General features: G+C 44.8%; 1 non-coding gene across 1 annotated transcript; it reads right to left on the bottom strand.

Moving 5' to 3' along the window:
- Positions 1 to 15,777: 15,777 nt before the first annotated feature.
- On the bottom strand, positions 15,778 to 15,851 carry Trnai-uau (transfer RNA isoleucine (anticodon UAU)). Its single transcript has one exon. It is a non-coding gene; the product is annotated as a tRNA-Ile (tRNA).
- Between the last annotated feature and the right edge of the window lie 9,691 nt (positions 15,852 to 25,542).

The following is a 25,542-nucleotide window of genomic DNA, read 5'->3' as shown; positions in this document are numbered from 1 at the left end:
CGGCCTACGGTGCAGTATTATTACGAGTATTATTAATGCCTGTGGTCAGTCACAAAGCTTCAGCATCCTGAATTCTACCAATTCCCTAGCTCATAAGAAAGGAATCCAGCAATAAACTGATTTAAAAACAATACGCGTAAGAATAGAGCATGTATTTTAATTTGGTGTAGAGCACATATTTTAATTTGGCCACTTTTAAATGGGGTGCAGAGTGTGAATCAAAGAAATGTCGTTGGGAGGAGTGGTGCAAAGGAAGCATGTTGTGTAACAAGTGTCTACCATCCATTTGGATATGTAGCTTTCTTTCCTCAGAAGGAGTTGTACGTAGTATTCACGATACACTGAGAATTGCTTCAACATGCTGTATTATAAAGATTGTTAGAAATAAGAAGTAGCAATTGTCTCATTGACTCTTTACTTCGTTGTTTAGTAAAATGCCCCCGAAAAGGGAACATTTCTTTCGTCATTTTAAAAACTGGAGTGTACAAAATGTAACTGGTTTTCATTATAAGTTGATATAGGCTATAATAATGATGATTATGTGATAGGGACAGGGTGGGGGTACTAGCTAACATCGAATTGTAATCGGTGGTAATGATCTTAGAGACGTTGTGAACGACTGGTCCATATACTACACTACTGGCCATTAAAATTGCTACACCTCGAAGGTAACGTGCTCCAGACGCGAAATTTATCCAATAGGAAGAAGATGCTGTGATATGCAAATGATTAGCTTTTCAGAGCATTCACACAAGGTTGGCGCCGGTGCTGACATGATGAAAGTTTCCAAACGATATCTCATACACAAACAGCAGTTGACAGGCGTTGCCTGGTGAAACGTTGTTGTGATGTCTCGTGTAAGGAGGAGAAATGCGTACCATCACGTTTCCGATTTTGGTAAAGGTCGGATTGTAGCCTATCGCGATTGCGCTTTATCTTATCGCGACATTGCTGCTCGCGTTGGTCGAGATCCAGTGACTGTTAGCAGAATATGGAATCGGTGGGTTCAGGAGGGTAATACGGAACGCCGTGCTGGATCCCAACGGCCTCGTATCACCAGCAGTCGAGATGACAGGCATCTTATCCGCATGGCTGTAAGGGATCGTGCAGCCACGTCTCGATCCCTGAGTCAACAGATGGGGACGTTTGCAAGACAAGAACCATCTGCACGAACAGCTCGGCGACGTTTGCAGCAGCATGGACTATCAGCTAGGACACCATACCTGCGGCTACCCTTGACGCTGCATCACAGACAGGTGCACCTGCGATGGTGTACTCAACGACGAACCTGGATGCATGAATGGCAAAACGTCATTTTTTCGGATGAATCCAGGTTCTGTTTGCAGCATCATGATGGTTGCATCCGTGATTGGCGACATCGCGGTGAACGCACATTGGTATCGTGTATTCGTCATCGCCATACTGGCGTATCACCCGGCGTGATGGTATGGGCTGCCATTGGTTACACGTCTCGGTCACTTCTTGTTCGCATTGATGGCACTTTGAACAGTGGACGTTACATTTCAGATGTGTTACGACCCATGGCTCTACCCTTCATTCGATCCCTGCGAAACCCTACATTTCAGCAGTATAATGCACGGCTGTATGTTGCAGGTCTTGTACGGGCCTTTATGCACACAGAAAATGTTCTACTGCTGTCCTGGCCAGCACATTCACCAGATCTCTCACCAATTGAAAACGTCTGGTCAATGGCGGTCGAGCAACTGGCTCTTGATGAACTGTGGTATCGTGTTGAAGCTGCATGGGAAGCTGTACCTGTACACGCCATCCAAGCTCTGTTTGACTTAATGCCCGAGCGTATCAATGCCGTTATTACGGCCAGAGGTGGTTGTTCTGGGTACTGATTTCTCAGGACCTATGCACCGAAATTGCGTGGAAATGTAATCACATGTCAGTTCTAGTATAATATATTTGTCCAATGAATTCCCGTTTATCACCTGCATTTCTTCTTGGTGTAGCAATTTTAATGGCCAGTAGTGTATGGCGCCATGATTCCTTTATCAGAGTGTGCAGGACTGTTTTGGGAGATTGTGTATTCGGCGGTAATGATCTCAGAAACGTTGGGAACGACTGGTCCATATGCTATTATTTCTCCTGAAACACGCTGTATTCGCATGCCATCTTACTCGTTTTTCGTGTTTTGCGATGCATCCTGTGAACTCGTCGTCCAGGAACTGCTACCTTGTGCGTCCCAGACACAGACTAAGCCTCTGTAAAACCCGGGCAAGTCCACGCAAGCTTTATGCGGGAAATGAAAATGGGGTCGAACAACAGACTGCCGGCGCTCTAAGGACTTGCGGAAACCGCGCGCTGAGCGTCCCCGCGTTGTGAGGGCAGCCTTCAGCGGGCACTAAGCCCTGTGCACTCCGCCCGCGCGTCGCCCAGGTAGCAGAATAAACCTGGGCCAGGGGCGCCCGCGCTCAAAGGACGCTGCACGTGCTGCAGATTAGAGTGCCCCCCGCAGAACAGACGTTATCTGTTCGCCCACAGTGGACCTTCGCGTCCTCGAGTGTTCTCTCACAGGCGCGATACTTCCTACTTCAATGCGCCAAGACATAAGGATGGGAAAACCTGACTGGTTAAAACGGATACCGCTATTTTAGTTCTCAATAACCAGCAGTTTTCGGTTTTTGTTTCGTCTGGGCTATAACACGTGTTTTTTCGCTTACTAATAACAGATGTAAAAAAAAAAAAACAGAAATATCAATTTGCTGTAGCAACAGTCTTAAAAATTATCATTTTTAATTTTTTTTTTTTTTGGAACGAGGAATAATTTGAATCCGTAAAATTGGCATTGGCTTGAAATGTTGTGTTATTTTAGAAAACGGAAAAAGCGATCAATGATATTTTAATACACTACTCGAAATTAAAATTGCTACACAAAGAAGAAATGCAGATGATAAACTGGTATTCATTGGACAAATATATTATATTAGAACTGACATGTGATTACATTTTCACGCAATTTGGGTGCATAGGTCCTGAGAAATCAGTACCCAGAACAACCACCTCTGGCCGTAATAACGGCCTTGATACGCCTGGGCATTAAGTCAAACAGAGCTTGGATGGCGTGTACAGGTACATCTGCCCATGCAGCTTCAACCCGATACCACAGTTCATCAAGAGTAGTGACTGTCGTATTGTAACAAGCCAGTTGCTCGGCCACCATTGACCAGACGTTTTCAATTGGTGAGAGAGCTGGAGAACGTGCTGGCCAGGACAGCAGTAGAACAGCTTCTGTATCCATAAAAGCCCGTACAGGACCTGCAACGTAAGTCGTGCATTATCCTGCTGAAATGTAGTGTTTCGTAGGGATCGAATGAAGGGTAGAGCCACGGATCGTAACACATCTGAAATGTAACGTCCACTGTTCCAAGTGCCGTCAATGCGAACAAGAAGTGACCGAGACGTGTAACCAATGGCAGCCCATACCATCACGCCGGGTGATACGCCAGTATGGCGATGACGAATACACGATACCAATGTGCGTTCACCGCGATGTCGCCAAACACGGATGCGACCATCATGATGCTGTAAACAGAACCTGGATCCATCCGAAAAAATGACGTTTTGCCGTTCGTGCACCCAGGTTCGTCGTTGAGTACATCATCCAGGCGCTCCTGTCTGTGATGCAGCGTCAAGGGTAACCGCAGCCATGGTGTCCGAGCTGATAGTCCATCCTGCTGCAAACGTCGTCGAAATGTTCGTGCAGATGGTTGTTATCTTGCAAACGTCCCCATCTGTTGACTCAGGGATCGAGACGTGGCTGCACGATCAGTTACATCCATGCGGATAAGATGCCTGTCATCTCTACTGCTGGTGATACGAGGCCGTTGGGATCCAGTACGGCGTTCCGTATTACCCTCCTGAACCCACCGATTCCATATTCTCCTAACAGTCATTGGATCTCGACCAACACGAGCAGCAATGTCGCGATACGATAAACCGCAATCGCGTTAGGCTACAATCTGACCTTTATCAAAGTCTGAAACATGATGGTACGCTTTTCTCCTCCTTACACGAGGCATCACAAAAACGCTTCACCAGGCAATGCCGGTCAACTGGTGTTTGTGTATGAGAAATCGGTTGCAAACTGTCCTCATGTCATCACGTTGTAGGAGTCGCCACCGGCGCCAACCTCGAGTGAATGCTCTGAAAAGCTAATCATTTGCATATCACAGCATCTTCTTCCTGTCGGTTAAATGTCACGTCTGTAGCACGTCATCTTCGTGGTGTAGCAACTGTAATGGCCAGTAGTGTAATAATGCCAAAATAAACGAGCAACGGCCGCATAGCGTATTGATTGGTACACCACTGCTGAGACAATAATCTCCATGTTGCCGTGTATCATTGTTCTGAAAATATTTTAATAGTGAAGTAGCTCTGAAGTACAATGCTTCATTTGCTTTAAAAGTTGACAGATTTGTCTGTCATTTCTATGAAATAATCAAACAGTAACAAATAAAAAATTTACGATAATTCATTCATGGTATACAATAAAATTAGAAAGTATGTGATCCACTGCCTGTGTCTAGATAACATACTTTTATCTGCTTGTAGCCCTTGAAAAGAGACAAAAGAGACAAATTAAGCAGAAAAACTGAGTAGTCCTAATACCCAAATAGTAGTATAATCTGCGACTACTGCATGACTTCTTAGCAGAATATCGAAAAATTAGAATCAGCACACCAATACTGGCTGTTTTTTGTAGTATTCAACTACTATCAAGAAAAGTAACAAGTGGTGGACGGGTCAATTTTTCTTCTATTTGACTATTTAATTGAATATTTTGGGTCTGTCTGTCTCGAGACTGCCAAATGTTTCAGTCTTTGTTCGATTTGTGCGTATATTGCAGGAAATAATACGAATAATAAACAAAAAACCGTTTATTTTAGAAACGGGTTATTTTCAGCGGTCAGGTTAAACTGGAGTGGAAAAAGCTGATATAACCAAAAACCTGTTGTTTTGACGATAACCGCCTTCTCTGTGCTGGACACAGCTAACGTAGGCAGAAGCGCTATTTTACCGGCGCTTGTCATCTGATTATGTGCAGTTAGGAGTGGTTGACTCATTATTTATTCCATGACACAAAGCGTGGCAATAAGTTCCGAAGTTAATCTCTGTTACTAAATTTCTTAAGCGGTACACAGTCCCAATTACAGGCTACATATGTAAAGGCTTACAGGGGCAACAAACATATATTTTTCAGTATTTTGCGTAATTATAATGCTCTGGGGAACAAAGTGGTAAGCATTAGTTTACTCATCTTGAGTGGTAACGAGCGATCTGTAATAATTAGTTAGAGAAGGTCAACTTCTTAGCCAAGATCGCTTGTAAACAACATTACCATCGATTACGGTTTCGGTAAGCATGGTTACCATCTTCAGATCTGTGAATGCATCCATACAGTGTGAAGTTCTACAGAGATTAAATTAAATGCATTTTCAAAACAAAACCAACTTACAGCATACCTTGATAGGTTACTGCGTATCTCCTAAACCTGCTGTATAAGTACCCTTTATAAAACCCTGCCAGGTAAGTGAGGGACGAGATGAACGATGCATCAGCAAGTCAAGATTAGATTCACAGCATACAAAGTAAATCACCAACTGTTTGTGATCCATACAGCACACTGCTGTGTACTTCATTGCAGCCAGGGCACCGCGAGACTGGCAGATTTCGGCCGAAAAATATTGACAATTTGGCACCAACACGTGTTGCTAGTGTATTTACGTACTTTTTACTTGAAATTACTTATGTATTTTAATTACAGCATGATTCCTGTCGCGTGTTGATAAAAGATTACCAAACACCTTCTCTTAAAATATTGTAAAATAATTATTATTGTAAAATACTTATTGAAACAGAAGCTAAAACTTATTCTTATTACGGTTACTTGCACAAGTGAACCTACGCAGAAGCTGCTTTACAACTTGGTGCAGTTTCCTTGAGTTGATACACAATAAATTACTATATGAAAAATATTTTGTAATTCATAAAAATCTACAAACATAATTGTGAAATTATTAAAGTTAAAAAATGTCCAAATGTAAGGCTACAAGCTAGGCTTCCGTCATTTGGATAGCAATCTACACTGTGGATGACAGTCTAAATAATTACCACGTATGCAAATAATAAAAAATTACATTGATACTGGGTTACATACTTGTTTACTTGTCTAAGAAGTTCACCTTCTCTCAAGTAAATCGGTAGGCGTCAAAATGGGAGTATGGATATACAGAGGTTAATTTTGCACTTGATTCACAAACCTGAATAATTTAATTCTAACAACCATGCTGTTCTGGATGGCTTTTAACATCTACATTCCTTCATACAGACATAAAAAGAACATGATGAAACAGACTATAAAACATTAAATTCACAAAAATAACACATTACTGTTGTGGAGATACGAATTTATGCAGACTTACTAGACAGCTCTTTGCTTGAAAGTACTTAATCACTCATCACTTTAATCACAGATGTGTCCATTGTCCAAATATGTTTGTTTTAGTGACAATAAAAATCCTTGATGAACAAGAGGCTTTCAGTCAGTCTGAATCCGTCGTATTTTAATCCGAGTGTAAGAACTGGGTTTTCCCTCCCATATTTCCTAAAACTTACTTTGCGATAGATGTCATGACATAATGTCTCGCTGATGATTAAAGATGAGTATTCACAGCTATTCTTCTACATGCATACATTCCTTAGATTGACAGCGAGATGCATTTTGAACATCAAAGTCACCAATTACCCAGAACGTTTTAAACGTTTGCCTCACATTGATTTCACCAAATTTTTCAAAATATATAAGAAGACATGGACATTTAGGTCCTACGTTCTTTTTTCAACTGTTTTCCCAGAACGAGATAGATATTCTTCGCCTGTATTAAACCTCTTATGTTTAAACTTACGTTGGAGATGGATCTCAAACTTTTACGAGATCTCTTTATCTGTTCTTCGGCCCCTTCATAGGTACCTGAGACAGTGGCAGACTACTCGGTATTAGGTTTAATTCCAAATCCCTTGCATATTATCTGAATAGCAATGAAGTTTATTATTATTGTTATTATTATTATTGTTATTACAATTATTATAATTATTACTATTATTATTATTAGTAGTAGTACGAATGTAAATGAAGAAATACGCATATACACACCATAAAGCGTTCAACAGCAGTCATTCAATAATAAACTCATATTTCATGTATTTCAGGAACATAATGGTATGAATATGCACTTACCATTATGTCTGCAAGTACAACAGTACATGCCACTGAGCCATCTGAATCATTGGGAATGTGCTGCTTCATTTCTTATAACTCGTCAAATGTGACTATAATCTCGGAAAACACACACTCTTAGCACCAGCCATTTTACCTGCCGCTTGTCATTATGTTCCCACTGCAGGCAGTCACTGGCATTTTCCATGAAGTATCACTCAGAATTTTGATGAGTGAAATTAAAATTCTTTCCTGGTGTATTATATTCTGTTGCTCATAGGTAACAGCGATTGCGCTATCACTCATAATACATTGCAGTGGCGCTTACTGTTGTACCTTGAGCCGCTCGGTCATTGACAGAATATGAAAATTCAAAATTTTGTCATAATCAACTAATGAATTAAGAGTTATAAACTTACGTTCAAGGTTTAATACAACAATCAACTATTAAGGTTAGAAACTGTGTATGTATTTTGGGGCAACATTGCTTAAGGCGCGCAAATTACCCAAACAATAATCATACAGTATTTGAGACGACTGTCAGCAGACTTTACGCTTTATTTCAAACCTTTTCGAAACTGTTTCTCATTGACAACCCTTCACAAAATAAGGAAAAAAGTTTTTCCCTCGCCTATTTTCACTGTTCGTGTACTGAAACTCCATCATCAGACATGTCTTTTTAATGTATTACTTCTTTACTGCTGACTCTATTCGCAACACATTTTGCAAACTGAATCCACATATACCACTGAAACCGCCAGAAAATTTCATCACTGTACGACACTTATTTCAGGAGATATGACGTTATGACCGATGAGATGTGTGACAAATTAGCTTCTCTGAAGATTGAACGCAAATTCGCCAGATTCTTTGAAGAATAAGGGGTGGGGTGGTTAGTGGTTTTCTGATACAGTACGTAATTCTATTGAGCTCATTCCTGATTTCATAAAACCGTGGCAGAGCGCGATCTCCCGATCTATTCCAAATCGACTGAAACGCAACTCCTTTGCAAAAGAAACTTCGAACTCTACTTAATGAAAATTTATTCTCATGTAACATAAAACACGCTTTTGACCAGTATATAAAATTGTTCGAGACTATGCATCTATTTCAATATTGATCTTTTGCTTGTGTTTATTTCGTCAGCTTCCTTCGAGTGGCTCAAGTTTTCGTATTCGGAGGCATTACTTTTCAGCACGGACTCATACATATATGATGTTTTAAAGTCATTCCATCAAAAGTTTACAGGCGATGGATCATGTCATGGGGAACTACTTTTGTTCACTGACGCTTCCCAGTGATGTTAGGCGTCCTTATGTATTGGTTATGCGCCTGGGAGGCGACAGGGCTTGGCAACCTGCGACGTGCATATGCCTTGTATGTTGTCTATAACCCAGTCATCTACTTAGGGAGCCGGCCGCGGTGGTCTAGCGGTTCTGACGCTGCAGCCCGGAACCGCGGGACTGCTACGGTCGCAGGTTCGAATCCTGCCTCGGGCATGGGTGTGTGTGATGTCCTTAGGTTAGTTAGGTTTAAGTAGTTCTAAGTTCTAGGGGACTTATGACCTAAGATGTTGAGTCCCATAGTGCTCAGAGCCATTTGAACCATCTACTTAGGGCAGGTTTATTCGCTTATAAAATATGTTCCTTCTTTTAGAAAGATTCATTATTAAAGTTTTCTTGTTGAAAATCACTCTATCAATTTACTGGTCTAGGTGGTATGCACCAAAGGTAGGTATTTGCAGTTTAGTTTTTGCAGTGTGTAGCTGGAATCAGCCGAACGAAAACTCATCACGTCTATCATGCAACGCCAAGCGTTAACGGAAAGCGTCTATTTGGTTTTGATTACTAACAAAATTATTTTTACAGCTGAATTTTACTTCCGCATTCGATAGAGTGGTCCCAGATCAGTAATTTGCGGATAGCTTATATGAATACTGAAGAGCCTGATATGACAACATTGCTCATCTTTATTTTGACATGTTTTTAAAAGAGACTTTTGCAGCATTTTATGTATTTCAGTCGAAGCACAAGATCAAAATACCTCGATCCTGAACACTAGTTTCACGTAGTGTACGATGTTTTAAATACTATATTTAATTAAAACATCGATAGAGATACATCGATAACTCTCGTAATGCTTAGCCTGGATAGAATCCATTTTCAGTTTCGTAATCCTCTGATCCTGTACATCGCAATAATATACTGTTTCATTCTTTTGCATTTTGTTAGTGATTTTTCTTTTTCTTTAATGGATTAACTCGACACACCTGCCAGGAAAATGAAGGATTACATGTTTGCCATCAGCCATACACAAGCATTCTTTATTATCGTATAATTGATGGCGAACACACAATTCTTCAAATTTTTACTATTATACTTTTTAGCCCTTTCATCCACCTTTGATACCAATTCAGTAAATACATTGTAAGCGCGATTTGATGTGTAACACCTACTATTTCTGAGGACTGAATTTCATTCAGATCTCTGATTTATCCACATAGAGCTTAAAATTCTGTGTGGGACAGTTCCAAACATTAAAAACAGCGTAATAGCGACATAGGGTTTGGTTGACACCATAGGAATCTTAATACAAGCCACTAGGACAAGACAGCAATGTCAGCTTAAGGTGGGCTGCTGTTGTGGACAGTTGTGGAAAACATGGAGTTAGTCGGGCCAGTGATTTTGATTTTTCGATTTTATGAGAGGCTAGCCTTTTCCCCATGGCTTCACCTGTGTATGTGTTTGACATACATATCGAACACACCTCTTACCTCTTCCTCCTCCTCCTCCTCCTCCCTGTATCCATCTCTTCCTCCATCTTTGTGTCCACCACATCCTGCTGCCTCCTCCTTCCCACTGTCCCTGTCTCTGCATCTCCTCCTCTCACTATCTTTTCCCATATCCTCCACCCCATCCCTCAAACTGTACCTTCCTCTCTCCTCTCTCTCTCTCTCTGACCATTTCCTCCTCACCCTCTCTCTTTCAATAATTGCCTGACAATCTACCTTTCCCACACACCAACTGCCCCTCTGCATCTTCCACCTGCCTCATGCATATCCCCCTACTCTCCTGTCTCTGTCCATTTCCTCTCCCATGTCCCTCAGTCAGTGCCCACCTCTATCCATCTCAACCTGTTCCCAACCATACACACTGCCACATTTAGCCCCTGAAATCAATAAACCAGTGCACTGCTTTTCCCACAACATCCCTGTCATGCAGGGCAGGCTACACTTCAGGAACTTGAAAATCATTTATTTACCTCTTAGATACAGACTTCCATGCAAAGCAGGTCCATAAAGCAGGCTGATACTACTGACAACATGCCTGCCATGTGGGGCAGCCTACTTTTCGGGACGTAAGAAACCATTTTTTTTTGTCCTGATACGTAGGTTGTCCTGTAACAGTTTGATTTAATGCGTCGATACTGTTCCTATAAAACATGCCTGTCATGAAGGGCAGCCTGTATACCAGGGAATGGTAAAAATACGTTTTACCCATTTCTCTATTCCTATTGGAGATAGAGGATTATAAACCTCACAGTGCTGATACCTGTGAGGCCTGCTGCTTCTGTGCCAAAATTTGTTGAAACCGATCGAGGGGTTTGGGAGGAGATCCCAGAGATACATATGCACATACACTCTGCTTTATACACTCCTGGAAATTGAAATAAGAACACCGTGAATTCATTGTCCCAGGAAGGGGAAACTTTATTGACACATTCCTGGGGTGAGATACATCACATGATCACACTGACAGAACCACAGGCACATAGACACAGGCAACAGAGCATGCACAATGTCGGCTCTAGTACAGTGTATATCCACCTTTCGCAGCAATGCAGGCTGCTATTCTCCCATGGAGACGATCGTAGAGATGCTGGATGTAGTCCTGTGGAACGGCTTGCCATGCCATTTCCACCTGGCGCCTCAGTTGGACCAGCGTTCGTGCTGGACGTGCAGACCGCGTGAGACGACGCTTCATCCAGTCCCAAACATGCTCAATGGGGGACAGATCCGGAGATCATGCTGGCCAGGGTAGTTGACTTACACCTTCTAGAGCACGTTGGGTGGCACGGGATACATGCGGACGTGCATTGTCCTGTTGGAACAGCAAGTTCCCTTGCCGGTCTAGGAATGGTAGAACGATGGGTTCGATGACGGTTTGGATGTACCGTGCACTATTCAGTGTCCCCTCGGCGATCACCAGTGGTGTACGGCCAGTGTAGGAGATCGATCCCCACACCATGATGCCGGGTGTTGGCCCTGTGTGCCTCGGTCGTATGCAGTCCTGATTGTGGCGCTCACCTGCACGGCGCCAAACACGCATACGACCATCATTGGCACCAAGGCAGAAGCGACTCTCATCGCTGAAGACGACACGTCTCCATTCGTCCCTCCATTCACGCCTGTCGCGACACCACTGGAGGCGGGCTGCACGATGTTGGGGCGTGAGCGGAAGACGGCCTAACGGTGTGCGGGACCGTAGCCCAGCTTCATGGAGACGGTTGCGAATGGTCCTCGCCGATACGCCAGGAGCAACAGTGTCCCTAATTTGCTGGGAAGTGGCGGTGCGGTCCCCTACGGCACTGCGTAGGATCCTACGGTCTTGGCGTGCATCCGTGCGTCGCTGCGGTCCGGTCCCAGGTCGATGGGCACGTGCACCTTCCGCCGACCACTGGCGACAACATCGATGTACTGTGGAGACCTCACGCCCCACGTGTTGAGCAATTCGGCGGTACGTCCACCCGGCCTCCCGCATGCCCACTATACGCCCTCGCTCAAAGTCCGTCAACTGCACATACGGTTAACGTCCACGCTGTCGCGGCATGCTACCATTGTTAGAGACTGCGATGGAGCTCCGTATGCCACGACAAACTGGCTGACACTGACGGCGGCGGTGCACAAATGCTGCGCAGCTAGCGCCATTCGACGGCCAACACCGCGGTTCCTGGTGTGTCCGCTGTGCCGTGCGTGTGATCATTGCTTGTACAGCCCTCTCGCAGTGTCCGGAGCAAGTATGGTGGGTCTGACACACCGGTGTCAATGTGTTCTTTTTTCCATTTCCAGGAGTGTATATATAGAAGGTAACATGGGAGCTCTAACTAAAATACCATTGTTTTTGAACTGAGCTGTTATAAAGAAATCTCTTGCAACTGGTCCTTGAAATCTTGGATAGTGGCACTGAGACAGAGTTGACATCCAGGTAGGCGCCATAGATGTTCTAGTGGGGACCAACATGGGGATCTTTCTAGCCACAGGAGTATCACAGTCAGATCACACAGCCATGTGACATGTGTAGATGCCCTCTTGTAAAATATCACCACAATACTGTTGCCTAAAAGGTAGCACATAAGAATGCAGGATGCCCTTGATGTACCTCTACGCCATCAGAGTACCCTCAGTCACCACTAGCCATTACCTAGAGCCATACCTGATGACTCTCGATCCCATGATGCCAGGAATAGCACAGGTGTGCCTCTCCAAAACACTGGAAGACTGGGACCTCTTCCAAGGTCGCTGTCAACGATTGTCATCATTGGTAGAGAAGAACTGTGATTCATCTGCGAACGCAATGTAACACCATTCATCAGCATGCCTTGCATCACGATCACAGCACCACTTCAAATGCAGTAGTTTCTTTCGTAGTGTTAATGGCAGTCTGTAAACTGGACAGCAATTCCCTAGTCCAGCTGCTGTTAGTCTCTGACCAATGATGTGAGATGACACAGAATATTGCAAGAAGTACGTTAGTTGCTCTTGAATGGCAGACCAAAATGAGATGGGTGAGAATGTGCCGTGCACACAAGGCGTTCCTCTCTTGCGATGGCTAGATGTGTTTGGTCAGAAAACTGACGACGAATATGCCTGCACTCACGTTCTCCTGCAGTCCGAAATGGAATCACTGTCAAATATGCATGCCACAAAATATGGGTATTGCATGATTCGACCAGCCTGCCAAATAGAGACTCTGTCAGATAGTGATAACCCTGTCTCGCACAAGTAAGTTTCATCTCCATGTCTTTCATACTGATCCCTCATAAGCTGACGTTGTTCACGCTCTTTATGTACCCTAGTTAGCCTGGTAACAACACTAAACACAAACCACACTAATGCACTCTGATGGACATTCTGTCACAAAGAATTTCAACTCCAGACATGTACTTACACGCCGATGGTGTGTAGGTTTACGAATTTACATTGCCATCATACCATCTCTTCTGGGTGCTCCACGTTTTTGTCAGATACTATTGCTAAATCTCAATACATCGTTCAGCTTCTTGTAGGACTGCTACAGAATTTGCACAATGGGTATTAAGTTTACGAGAACTTAACTGTGATACTAGTTTTCTGTCCATGAAAACCAGTTTACATACTGAGGTTGTCCTTTTATTCTAGTCGCAAATGGTAAAAATGTAGTGGTTGGTCAGACTTTAAAATTAACGATGCGACACCAAGCGTTTCATGAAAATCAGCTGCCTCTCAACGTGCTGAATGTGACCTTGCTGTGTTGGTTTGACATACTGTACTATACGCACGTGTGCGGGCAAAGGCCTTGCCGCAGTGGATACACCGGTTTCCGTCAGATCACCGAAGTTAAGCGCTGTCGGGCGTGGCCGGCACTTGTATGGGTGACCATCCGGGCCGCCATGTGCTGTTTCCATTTTTCGGGGTGCACTCAGCCTCGTGATGCCAATTGAGGAGCTACTCGACCGAATAGTAGCGGCTCCGGTCAAAGAAAACCATCGTAACGACCAGGAGAGCGGTGTGCTGACCACACGCCCCTCCTATCCGCATCCTCGGCTGAGGATGACACGGTGGTCGGATAGTCCCGATGGGCCACTTGTGGCCTGATGACGGAGTGAGTACTCTACTCACGTGTAAATGGCTGCACTGCTAGAACTGTGCTGCTATAAGGAATCCAAAATAAAAGATTTTGTAGAAGGCACCATGTTCGCCTTTGACTTTTAAGTTATTTCATCAACGTAATGTTGCCATTCTTCAGGACGGCCATTATCATGGGAAAATAATTGTGACTTATCACATGTTAAATGCTAAAAATCCTCTGAAATACATTCATGTCGTCGTCGCAGTAGTGCGTTGTGTCTTTAACTGTAGGTCTGCGTCTGGAACACACGAGAGCAAAGCTAGGCACACCTTGAAATTGGTGTAAAACGTACGTACTTTTATCGTTGTTACCGTTTTTTACATGAACAATAACAATAATTTGTCCGAAAAAATTCTGTTGACTCTCATATCCCGAAAGCATTTAGTGTATTCCTTCTGTTCTCTGCCGTTCTGCAGAATTCGTCATGAAAATTACTGAAGCTTAAATGAATCACGTACAATTACGGTTACTTATCGTGCATGGGGTGCGACTGTTGAGCTTCAACACTTGAGCCATTTAATTTCCAAGGCAACTTCCTTCGTAGTTTTCTTATTCTTATATTTCCCTCTGAAATCTATTTGTTATGCATCCGAAGCCTGCTGTTCCTCCTAAGTATTGCTAAGAGCATTTTCTCCAGTGTTTCGGCAGATATTTGCAACTTTGGTTTTTTAATATGTAGATGCAGTCAGCCTAACCATTTACTGCTCATAGCGTCCTTCATTCGTCACTCACCGTCAGCCGCGCGGGATTAGCCGAGCGATCTCAGGCGCTGCAGTCATGGACTGTACGGCTGGTCTCTGCGGTGGTTCGAGTCCTCCCTCGGGCATGGGTGTGTGTGTTTGTCCTTAGGATAATTTAGGTTAAGTAGTGTGTAAGCTTAGGGACTGATGGCCTTAGCAGTTAAGTCCCATAAGATTTCACACACATTTGAACATTTGAACTCACCGTCAATGGACAACGTCTGTTCCCCATTTCAAACAAAATGATATTTTAATTGGAATTTCACTGTTCCGTTCGAACGAGCGATCCTAAATTAGTCTTATGCCATATCTGTTTTATCGACAAGTATTAACAGGACATTACAATACAATAAATAACCAGTACTCCAGTAGCGACTTGCGTGACATCGTGGCCCACACTGACTCTTATCGACTTGCAGCAGCACTACTCAGTCGCTGCTGGGATACCGGGTAGTCTTCGTGTTTTACAGCTCCTATTAATAAATATCCTTAAAACGAATATCGTACTAAACTAACTTGTAACCGCCCTATCAAATGGGTACGTAAAATTTTTCTTTGCAAATCATTTTGTTAGTAATCGTAAACAAACCGGGGGTTTCCGTTAACGCTGGGCGTTGCATAAAACATGTGATGAGTTTTCGTTGGGCTGATGCCAGTTACATACTGCAAAAACTAAATTGCAGATATCTGCCGAAAAAACAGAGTTAATGCCCCTGTGGAATCTTAGAAGGGATACGCACACACGCACGTGTAATTCGAAGTCTTTGCATCAAACATCTGTGGGTGATAGGTCGCGTGATTGGGAGAAATTTTTTCTAGAGACACAATGTTTACTACAATGAAATGAACACCCTTAGCTGCTTACAGGCGTTAACATACGTCAACGGGGACAGATGAAAATGGGTGCCCCGACCGGGACTCGAACCCGGGATCTCCTGCTTATATGGCAGACGCTCTATCCATCTGAGCCACCGAGGACACAGAGGATAGCGCGACTGCAGGGATTTATCTCTGACACGCCTCCCGCGAAACCCACATTCTCAACGTATTGTCCCGCACTACATTCGTAGTGCCCCCGCCCATTATACTCATTACTCGCGGCGCGTTGCCGATTCCCGTAAGAGTTCGGGCACTGTTTGTGCATTCGCACAGAAGAAGAAGATGGTCTAGTGGCCGGTGAGCCTTAACTATATATTTACTAAGATGGTATCTGTTCTTTCGGACATCCCCGAAAGAACAAGTACCATCTTAGTATATACAATGTTTACAGACACTTCCCTGTGATGCTAGGTGTCCTTCAGTATTCGTGACGCTGGGACGACGAGGTATCACCAAATTAGCACGGCCTACTAACGAGGTTTGCTGCGTACTACCTAGCACAGTAAATTGATAGTGATTTTCAACAGTGGACCTTTGAGAATAAATCTCCCTACAACGAGAAACACATTTTATAAGCGTATCAGGAATGTTAATTTTTGACACGAAGTAGATGACTGGGTTATAGGCAACACACAAGTCATATACATGTCACAGGTCGCCTGCGCCCTGTCGCTTCTCGGCGCATAACAAACATAAAAGAACGCCTAACATTGCTGGAAAGCGTCACCGAACATTTTGTCTGTAACGAAATTTGTTCTCCATGACACAGTCTACCACTCCTACATGTTAGATGCACAGACTTTGACACATCATGTCTGTTCGAGGGTCTGCTGAAAAGTAATGCCTCCGAATTTTTTACGCGAAAACACTAAAACGTTATTAACATTGTGCATCTTTATTCTTCATATCTACATATTTATTTGTCAACATAGTCACCCTGGTGACGAACACATTCTTCCCAACAGAGAAAAGCTCTTTCATACCGTCACTGTAGAATGTTTGTCGTTGTTGACGGACCACAACCTCACTTCTGCTTTCACCGTTTCACCATTTCATCGCTATCAAAGTGAATCCTTGAAGGTGTTTTATTAAGTTTTGCAAGCAGATGAAAATACATTACTGGCCATTAAAATTGCTACACCACGAAGATGACGTGCTACAGACGCGAAATTTAACCGACACGAAGAAGATGCTGCGATATGCAAATGATTAGCTTTTCAGAGCATTCACACAATTCTGGCGACGGTGGCGACACCTACAACGTGCTGACATGAGGAAAGTTCCCAACCGATTTCTCATACACAAACAGCAGTTGAAGGGCGTTGCCTGGTGAAACGTTGTTGTGATGCCTAGTGTAAGGAGGAGAAATGCGTACCATCACCTTTCGGACTTTTGTAAATGTCGGATTGTATCCTATCGCGATTGTCGTTTATCGTATCGCGACATTGCTGCTCGCGTTAGTCGAGCTCCAACGACTGTTAGCAGAATATGAAATCGGTGAGTTCAGGAGGGTAATACGGAACGCCGTGCTGGATCCCAACGGCCTCGTATCACTAGCAGTCGAGATGACAGGCATCTTATCCGCTTGGATGTAACGGATCGTACAGCCACGTCCATGAGTCAACAGATGGGGACGTTTGCAAGACAACAACCAGGACAACAACCATTCGGCGACGTTTGCAGCAGCACGGAGTATCAGCGCGGGGACGATGGCTGCGGTTACCCTTGACGCTGCATCACAGACAGAAGCGCCTGCTTGTACTCAACGACGAACCTGGGTGCACGAATGGCAAAACGTAATTTTTTCGGATGAATCCAGGTTCTGTTTACAGCCTCATGATGATCGCATCCGTGTTTGGCGACATCGCGGTGAACGCACATTGTAAGCGTGTATTCGTCATCGCTATATTGGCGTATCACCCGGCATGATGGTATGGGGTGCCATTAGTTACACGTCTCGGTCACCTCTTGTTCGCATTGACGGCACTTTAAACAGTGGACGTTACATTTCAGATGTTTTACGACCCGTGGCTCTATACTTTATTCGATCCCTGCGAAACCCTACATTTCAGCAGGATAATGCACGACCGCATGTTGCAGGTCCTGAATGAGCCTTTCTGGATACAGAAAATGTTCGACTGCTGCCCTAGCCAGCAGAATGTCCAGATGTCACACCAATTGAAAACATGTGGTCAATGGTAGCCGAGCAACTGGCTCGTCACAATACGCCAGTCAGTACTCTTGATGAACTGTGGTTTCGTGTTGAAGCTGTATTGGCAGATGTACCTGTACACGCCATCCAAGCTCTGTTTGACTCATTGCCCAGGCGTATCAAGGCCGCTATTACGGCCAGAGGTGGTTGTTGTGGGTACTGATTTCTCAGGATCTATGCACCCAAATTTCGTGAAAATGTAATCACATGTCAGTTCTAGTATAATATATTTGTCCAATGAATACCCATTTATGATCTGCATTTCTTCTTGGTGTAGCAATTTTAATGGCCAGTAGTGTAGTAATAGGCCAAGTCGTGACTGTATGGAGGTTTATCGACAACAGTGAACCTAAGGCGTCGGATTGTTGTAGAGGTCGCAGTGCTCCTGTGTGGTTTGGCATTGTCTTGCTGTGCCCCATGTGTGGACAACCTCTTCGTATTGGAAACTCGATTACAGCACACTATTTCTTACGCGCAAACATAGTTACGTTACACACCGCCATGTTACACACTACAGTTCAGAGCCCTCTAGCGCCAGGGGGTTGTAGTTTGGTAGACACGAAGAATAAAGATGTATAAAGTTAATAACGTTTGTTCCAATTAAATAGCTGTAAGAGTTTTCCCACTAAAAAATAGAAAGCATTACTTATCACTAAGCCCTGGTATATATTTGCAGCCACAACCACCTCTTAATTATTTACTGTTTGTGTAATGACTCGAAATAAATTTTCAGACTAGAATGAACATGTTAGCAGTTTCAGATTTTGTGTGGAAGAGAGCTAATGTGTGAGCGTATCAGAAAACGATTCCGAGGATGCGACCGGGCTTTTAAATGAGCTTCTACGATATTAGATTTTGACTTTCTAAGACATGAACTACATTCATCTTAGGGCAGGAATAACCTAGTTGCCACTCGTCTGAAACTGTTAGTTGTCATTATGATGTTGTTGTGGTCTTCAGTCCAAAGAGTGGTTTCATGCAGCTCTCCACGCTACTCTTATCTTGTGAAAGTCCCTTCACCTCCAAATAACTACTGCAACCTACATCTTCCTGAATCTTCTTAATGTATCCATCTCTTGGCCTCCCTCAACGATTTTTACTTCCCCACCCCCACCCCCCCAACGCTTCCACCAGTACTAAATTGGTGATTCCTTGATGCCTCAGAATGTGTCATACCAATCGCTCCCTTCTTCTAGTTAGGCTGTGCCACAAATGTATCTTCTTCCCAAGTTGTGCTCAGTACCTCGTCATTAATTACGCCATCTATCCATCTAATCTTCAGTGTTCTTCTCTAGCACCACATCGTCATAAATTACGCAATCTGTCCATCTAATCTTCAGTGTTCTTCTCTAGCACCAGATTTCATAACCGTCTGTTCTCTTCTTGTATAAGCTGTCTATCGTACAAATTTCACTTCCATACATGGTTACACTCCACACAAACACTTCCAGAAAGGACTTCCTGGAACGTAAATCTATACTCGATGTTAACAAATTCTCTTCTTCAGAAACGCTTTCGTTGTCATTGCCAGTCAACATTTTATATCCTCCCTACTTCGACCATCATCAGTTATTTTGATTGCCAAATAACATAGCTTGTCTTCTACTTTAAGTGTCTCATTTCCTAATCTAATTTTCTCAGAATCACTTGATTTAATTGGACGCTTTCCGTTATCCTCGTTTTGCTTCAGTTGATGTTTATTTTGCATGCTCCATTCGAGACACTGTCCATTCCGTCCAACTGCTCTTCAGAATCCTTTGATGTGTCTCACAGAATTAAAATGTCATCGGCAAACCTCAAAGTTTTTATTTCTCCTGCATGGATTTTAATTGCAACTCCAAATATTTCTTTTGTTTCCTTTACTGCTTGCTCAATGTACTGACTGAATAACGTCGCCGGCCGGGGTGGCCGAGCGGTTCTAGGGGCTACAGTCTGGAACCGCGCGGCCGCTACGGTTGCAGGTGCGAATCCTGCCTCGGGAATGGGTGTGTGTGATGTCGTTAGGTTAGTTAGGTTTAAGTAGTTCTAAGTTCTAGGGGACTGATGACCTCAGATGTTAAGTGCCATAGTGCTCAGAGCCATTTGAACCATTTCAGTAACGTCGGGGATAGGTTACAAACCTGTCTTCACTCCCTTCTCAACCACTGCTTCCCTTTCGTGCCCTACGACTCTCATAACTGCCATCTGGTTTCTGTACAAATTGTAAATAGCCTTTCGCTCCTCGTATTTTACCCGTACAACCTTTAGAATTTGAAAGAGAGTTATCATCATAATCGATGACAATACGGAAAATAAACCTCACTGAAATGTAAGCTACTCTGCTGCGGTACGTACTTCTAATCATGATACGAGAAATAATTTTCCGTGCCGCCAGCTCTGCACTCATAAAGTGCAGCAGCAAATTAAGCTAAGCGAAGTTGGCCGGCGGCCGCGCACGACCGTTGTTCCTGCAACACAGCGCAGGGCACACTCGCTAATTGCTAATCGCGTTAGGCATGACCAATTTTCCGCGGAGCCGGCGGCGTTTCATTTGTTTTTCGCGTCGGCCTTTCGTTAATTACGAGCCGGTATGCCAGACACGCTCCGCCGCGCTCGTCCCGCCTAAACCTGCTTAATTGCATTAACTGCCGAAATTCTGCCGGCTGCGCGATATCCGACATCCGCCGTGCTCTTACTTTATGAAATTACAGTTGTATTTCCATATCTACGGAAAAATTATTACTTCTTAACACCTTATGCTCCGTGTTAACCTGAATGGATTTATACTGACAAGACAAATTCACTGAAGAGCCAAAGAAAGTGGTACATATGCCTAATATCGTGTAAGGCACCCGCGAGCACGCAGAAGTGCCGCAACACGACATGGCATAGACTCGATTAATGTTTGAAGTATTGCTGGAGGGAACTGACACCATGAATCCTGCAGGGCTGTCCATGAATCCGTAAGAGTACGAGGGGTTGGGGATCTCTTCTGAACACCGAGCGAGGTGGCGCAGTGGTTAGACACTGGACTCGCATTCGGGAGGACGACGGTTCAATCCCGCGTCCGGCCATCCTGATTTAGGTTTTCCGTGATTTCCCTAAATCGCTCCAGGCAAATGCCGGGATGGTTCCTTTCAAAGGGCACGGCCGACTTCCTTCCCCGTCCGTCCCTAATCCGATGAGACCGATGACCTCGCTGTCTGGTGTCCTTCCCCAAACCGACGAACCAACCAATCTCTTCTGAACAGTACGTTGCGATGTATCCCAGATCTGCTACACAATGTTCATGTCTGGGGAGTTTGGTGGACAGCGAAAGTGTTTAAACTCAGAGGAGTGTTCCTGGAGCCACTCTGTAGCAATTCTGGACGTGTGGTGTATCGCATTGTCCTGCTGGAATAGCCCAAGTCATTAGGAATCCACAATGGACAAGAGTGGATGCAGGTGATCAGGCATGATGCTTACTTACATGTCACCTATTCAGATTCGTAGCTTCACGTATCAGGGATCCATATCACCCCAACTACATACGACCCACACCATTACAGAGCCTCCACCACCTTGAACAATCCGCTGCTGAAATGCAGGCTCCATGGATTCATGAGGTTGTCTCCATACCCGTACACACTCATACGCTCGATACAATTCGAAACGAGACTCGTCCGACCAAGCAACGTTTCCAGGCTTCAACAGTCCAATGTTGATGTTTACGGGCCCACGTGAGACGTAAAGCTTTGCGTCGCGCGGTTATCAAGGGTACACGAGTGGGCCTTCGGCTCCAAAAGCCCATATCGATGATGTTCCGTTGAATGGTTCACGCGTTGGCACTTGTTGACGGTTCAGCATTGAAATCAGCAGCAATTTGCGGAAGGGTTGCGCTTCTGTCACGTTGAAAGATTCTCTTCAGTCGTCGTTGGTTCCGTTCTTGCAGGATTCCTGACATTCACGGTACGTGAAACGCTCTTAGAAAAAAGTCCCCACTTCATCGCTACCTCGGAGATGCTGTGTGCCATTGTTCTTCGGCTGACTATAACACGACGTTCAAACTTACTTAAAACCTGATAACCAGCCATTGTAGCAGCACTAACCGATTTAACAACTGTGCCAGACACTTGTTGTCTTGTATAGGCGTTGCCGACCGCAGCGCTGCATTGTACCTGTTTACATATCTCTGTATTTGAATACGGGTGCCTATATTAGTTTCTTTGGGGCCTCAGTGTATTATGGCTACTTGATTAACCGTGCTTTGGGCCGCACTTATGTTACGACCCGAGCCGGGATCGCTTTGTTGTCAGGAAGTCGGGCGGAGAGAGGGGGTGGGTCATCCTCTAGAGCGCGGGACCGCTAATAAATCATCCTGCAGTTAACTATTATTTATTGATGAGAATTTTACAATAATTCCGTCTTCTTCCAGTCGCTTCCTAGCAGTGACAATGCTGAGTCCACTCTGCTTGAAAGCGCGACGTGGCACAACAGTGCCCGACTAGAAACATGCTGAGCACCCGTCCTGGAGTTGTCATTGGACAGTGCTGCGGCCCCGTCATGGGAGGATGCGGCAGCCGTTCGCCCCCAGAGCGTCATATGGCTGCACATATTTATCAGAGACTCAACGGTCTCTATGAGTGAAGCCGTCCGCAATGGCCGACCAGTTCTAGGCGCTTCAGTCTGGAACCGCGCGAGCGCTACGGTCGCAGGTTCGAATCCTGCCTCGGTCATGGATGTGTGTGTTGTCCTTGCGTCAGTGAGGTTTAAGTAGTTCTAAGTCTAGGGGACTGATGACCTCAGATGTTAAGTCCCATAGTGCTCAGAGCCATTTCTATGAATGAAGCTGCACTTCGGCTGAGTGCTTTTGCTGTCGGTTTTCAAGGCAGCGTGTAGGCGGAAGGTCCAGTAGCAACATGAAGGACTGCCCGAGTGGCGGTCACAGCGTACAGCCGATATAAGGTGGTACTTGTCTTGCCCCAGCGCCTGAGTTGAAGAGCTTGCAGACGGGCAGGTCGGTTCTTCATCCACGGAAGATCGGCCTGGTTGCCGTCCTCAACCAGTTGCCGTTGTGACCGGCTAAATGCGGCTTGTAGATCAGAAGTCCCGTCCATGGCCGGATGGCTGTGAGTGGACTCCAAGTTAGCAGCAGCTTGTAGACACGTGTTGAATTCAGTAGAGCATCCTGCGACTTAGAAAGCTGATCTTCCACCGGTAACCGTAATTCAGATGGAATGTCCTTACTCTGAGAATGAGCTAGAGGTGGCGATGACGCGATCCCCCACACATTGGTGACCAAATGTACCTTCTTTTTCAGAGCCTTTAACCGGTCTTGGCTGCTCTGAACTTCGGGGTTTCAGAGCGCTCCTTTTTGAGAAGCTCGCGTCCTGAAAGGTTTTCTTGTGACTTCTCTAAGTGAAACAACTACGATTAGCCTCGTTACAGTAGCACGTTCTGTCTGTTCCGCACTGTTGTCGAAGTACGAGGGCTGTTTTTTAAGCAAGGGCCGTTCGCGCGTATAGTCCCGTAGTTCGCGCGGACGCCGCCGCAACAACAAGCCACCGCGCCACTTGCCGGCATCCTTCCCGTTCACACAGATGGAAGTTGGAGCTCTGTAGCTGACGTGTGCGCATCGCTGTGCTACTTTATAATGTTTACGATTATTGAATCGCCCGCCGCGTGTGAGATACGGTCAGTGATACGTTTTTTGACCGCGAGAAGCCTATCAGCTGCAGAAATTCATCGTCAGTTAACAGAAGTTTATGGCTTGAATGCAATGAGTGAAGGTAAAGTGCGTCAATGGGTTAGAGAGTTTAAAAATGGCCGTCGAAACATCCATGACGAAGAACGCTCAGGCCGGCCCTCTGTGATACTGATGATTTGGTGGCTGCAGTCGAAACAAAGATTCACAATTTCCCCTCTTTCTTTGGAATTTCCACAAGTTTCAAGATCGGTTTTGTACAAAATTGTGTCTGAAAACCTAAACTTTAAGAAACTATGTTCTCGGTGGGTACCCAGATCCTCACAGAGGACCACAAAGGGAAGAGATTTGCCACTTCATTGGACTTTTTGATTCGTTACGAGGAAGAAGGGGATGACATGTTGTGTCAAATTGTCACTGGAGATGAATCATGGGTATCCCATATCACTCCCGAAAGCAAGCGACAATCGATGGAATGGCGACACACAACCTCACCCGTCAAGGTCAAATCCAAACAGACGCTGTCATATCGCAAGATTATGGCAACTGTGTTCTGGGACCGGCGCGGTGTTTTGCTAGTGGGCTTTATGCCACGAGGAACGACAATCAACTCAGATGCCTACTGTGCAGCTCTAAAGAAGCTCCGCAGAGCAGTTCAAAACAAAAGGCGCGGCATGCTGACAAAAGGAGTTTTGCTCCTGCACGATAACGCTAGGCCTCACACCTATCAAAAGACTCGGGATTTGATTGATTCTTTTGGCTGGGAAGTTTTGGACCATGCACCATACAGCCCCGACCTTGCTCCTAGCGATTTTCACCTTTTCCGGTACCTGAAACACCATCTTGGCGGGCAGCGCTTCAATGACGACGATGAAGAGAAAGCGGCCGTGAACTCTTGGCTGTCGGAGCAGGCGGCCGAATTCTTTGAAGAGGGAATTAAAAACTTAGTTGTACGGTATGACAAGTGCTTAAATAAACAAGGCAACTACGTAGAAAAATAGGTAAAAGTGTGTAGAATCAGAAAATAAAAGTTTTTTTTCTAAAGTATTTGTATCTTTTTTAAAAAATAAAAACGGCCCTTACTTGAAAAACAACCCGCTTACTGAATCAGTTTTCTTGGTTTACCTGTCGCTTAGTCTGATGAAATTGGCTCATAGCGTGTTCGACTTCAGGTCCTCCGCGTTGACATTCAGTTACGACATCGTTGCGTAGCCGGCGGGCGCCCCCCCACTTAACACTGTCTACGTCGGCTTGTAACGAAATTTTGTTCCTGTGCAACACTTGGAACATACAGCATCTACTCTCTGTGGCACTGATTCGATAGGTCCTCGGTAGCATCCGGAGTTAGGAGGCACCAGATGTTTAGGCACAAGTGATGCTGTTCTCGCAAACTACGCACCAGTGGTTAGAGGTTGCGGAGGTGACCCCCAATAGTGCGCCAGATGTGATCCATCGGGCACAGATCAGGTGAATCTGGTGGCCAGGGCATCAGCGAGGGCTATCATGCTTCCTTAACCACTGTATCACGATTCTAGCCTCAGGATATGGACAGGTATCCTGTTGTAAGATGCCATCGCCGATGGGAAAGACATCAAGCATGAAGGGTTGCAGGTGGATCACAGCTGTCATGCCGGCCGGAGTGGCCGAGCGGTTCTAGACGCTTCAGACTGGAACCGCGCGACCACTACGGTCGCAGGTTCGAATCCTGCCTCGGGCATGGATGCGTGTGATGTCCTTAGGTTAGTTAGGCTTAAGTACATCTATGTTCTAGGGGACTGATGACCTCCGATGTTAAGTCCCATAGTGCTCAGAGACATTTGAACCATTTGAACAGCTGTCATGATGGTTTGCATTACAACCACAGATCCCCGTAGAAGGCCAGGTGAATGTTAACAACAGATAAATATTGACTCCAT

The sequence above is a fragment of the Schistocerca nitens genome, chromosome 2 (assembly GCF_023898315.1).
Source record: "Schistocerca nitens isolate TAMUIC-IGC-003100 chromosome 2, iqSchNite1.1, whole genome shotgun sequence".
NCBI classification, from domain to species: Eukaryota; Metazoa; Arthropoda; class Insecta; order Orthoptera; family Acrididae; genus Schistocerca; species Schistocerca nitens.
Note: the sequence above shows the minus strand (reverse complement) of the source record. Positions and strands in the feature narration are given on the sequence as shown.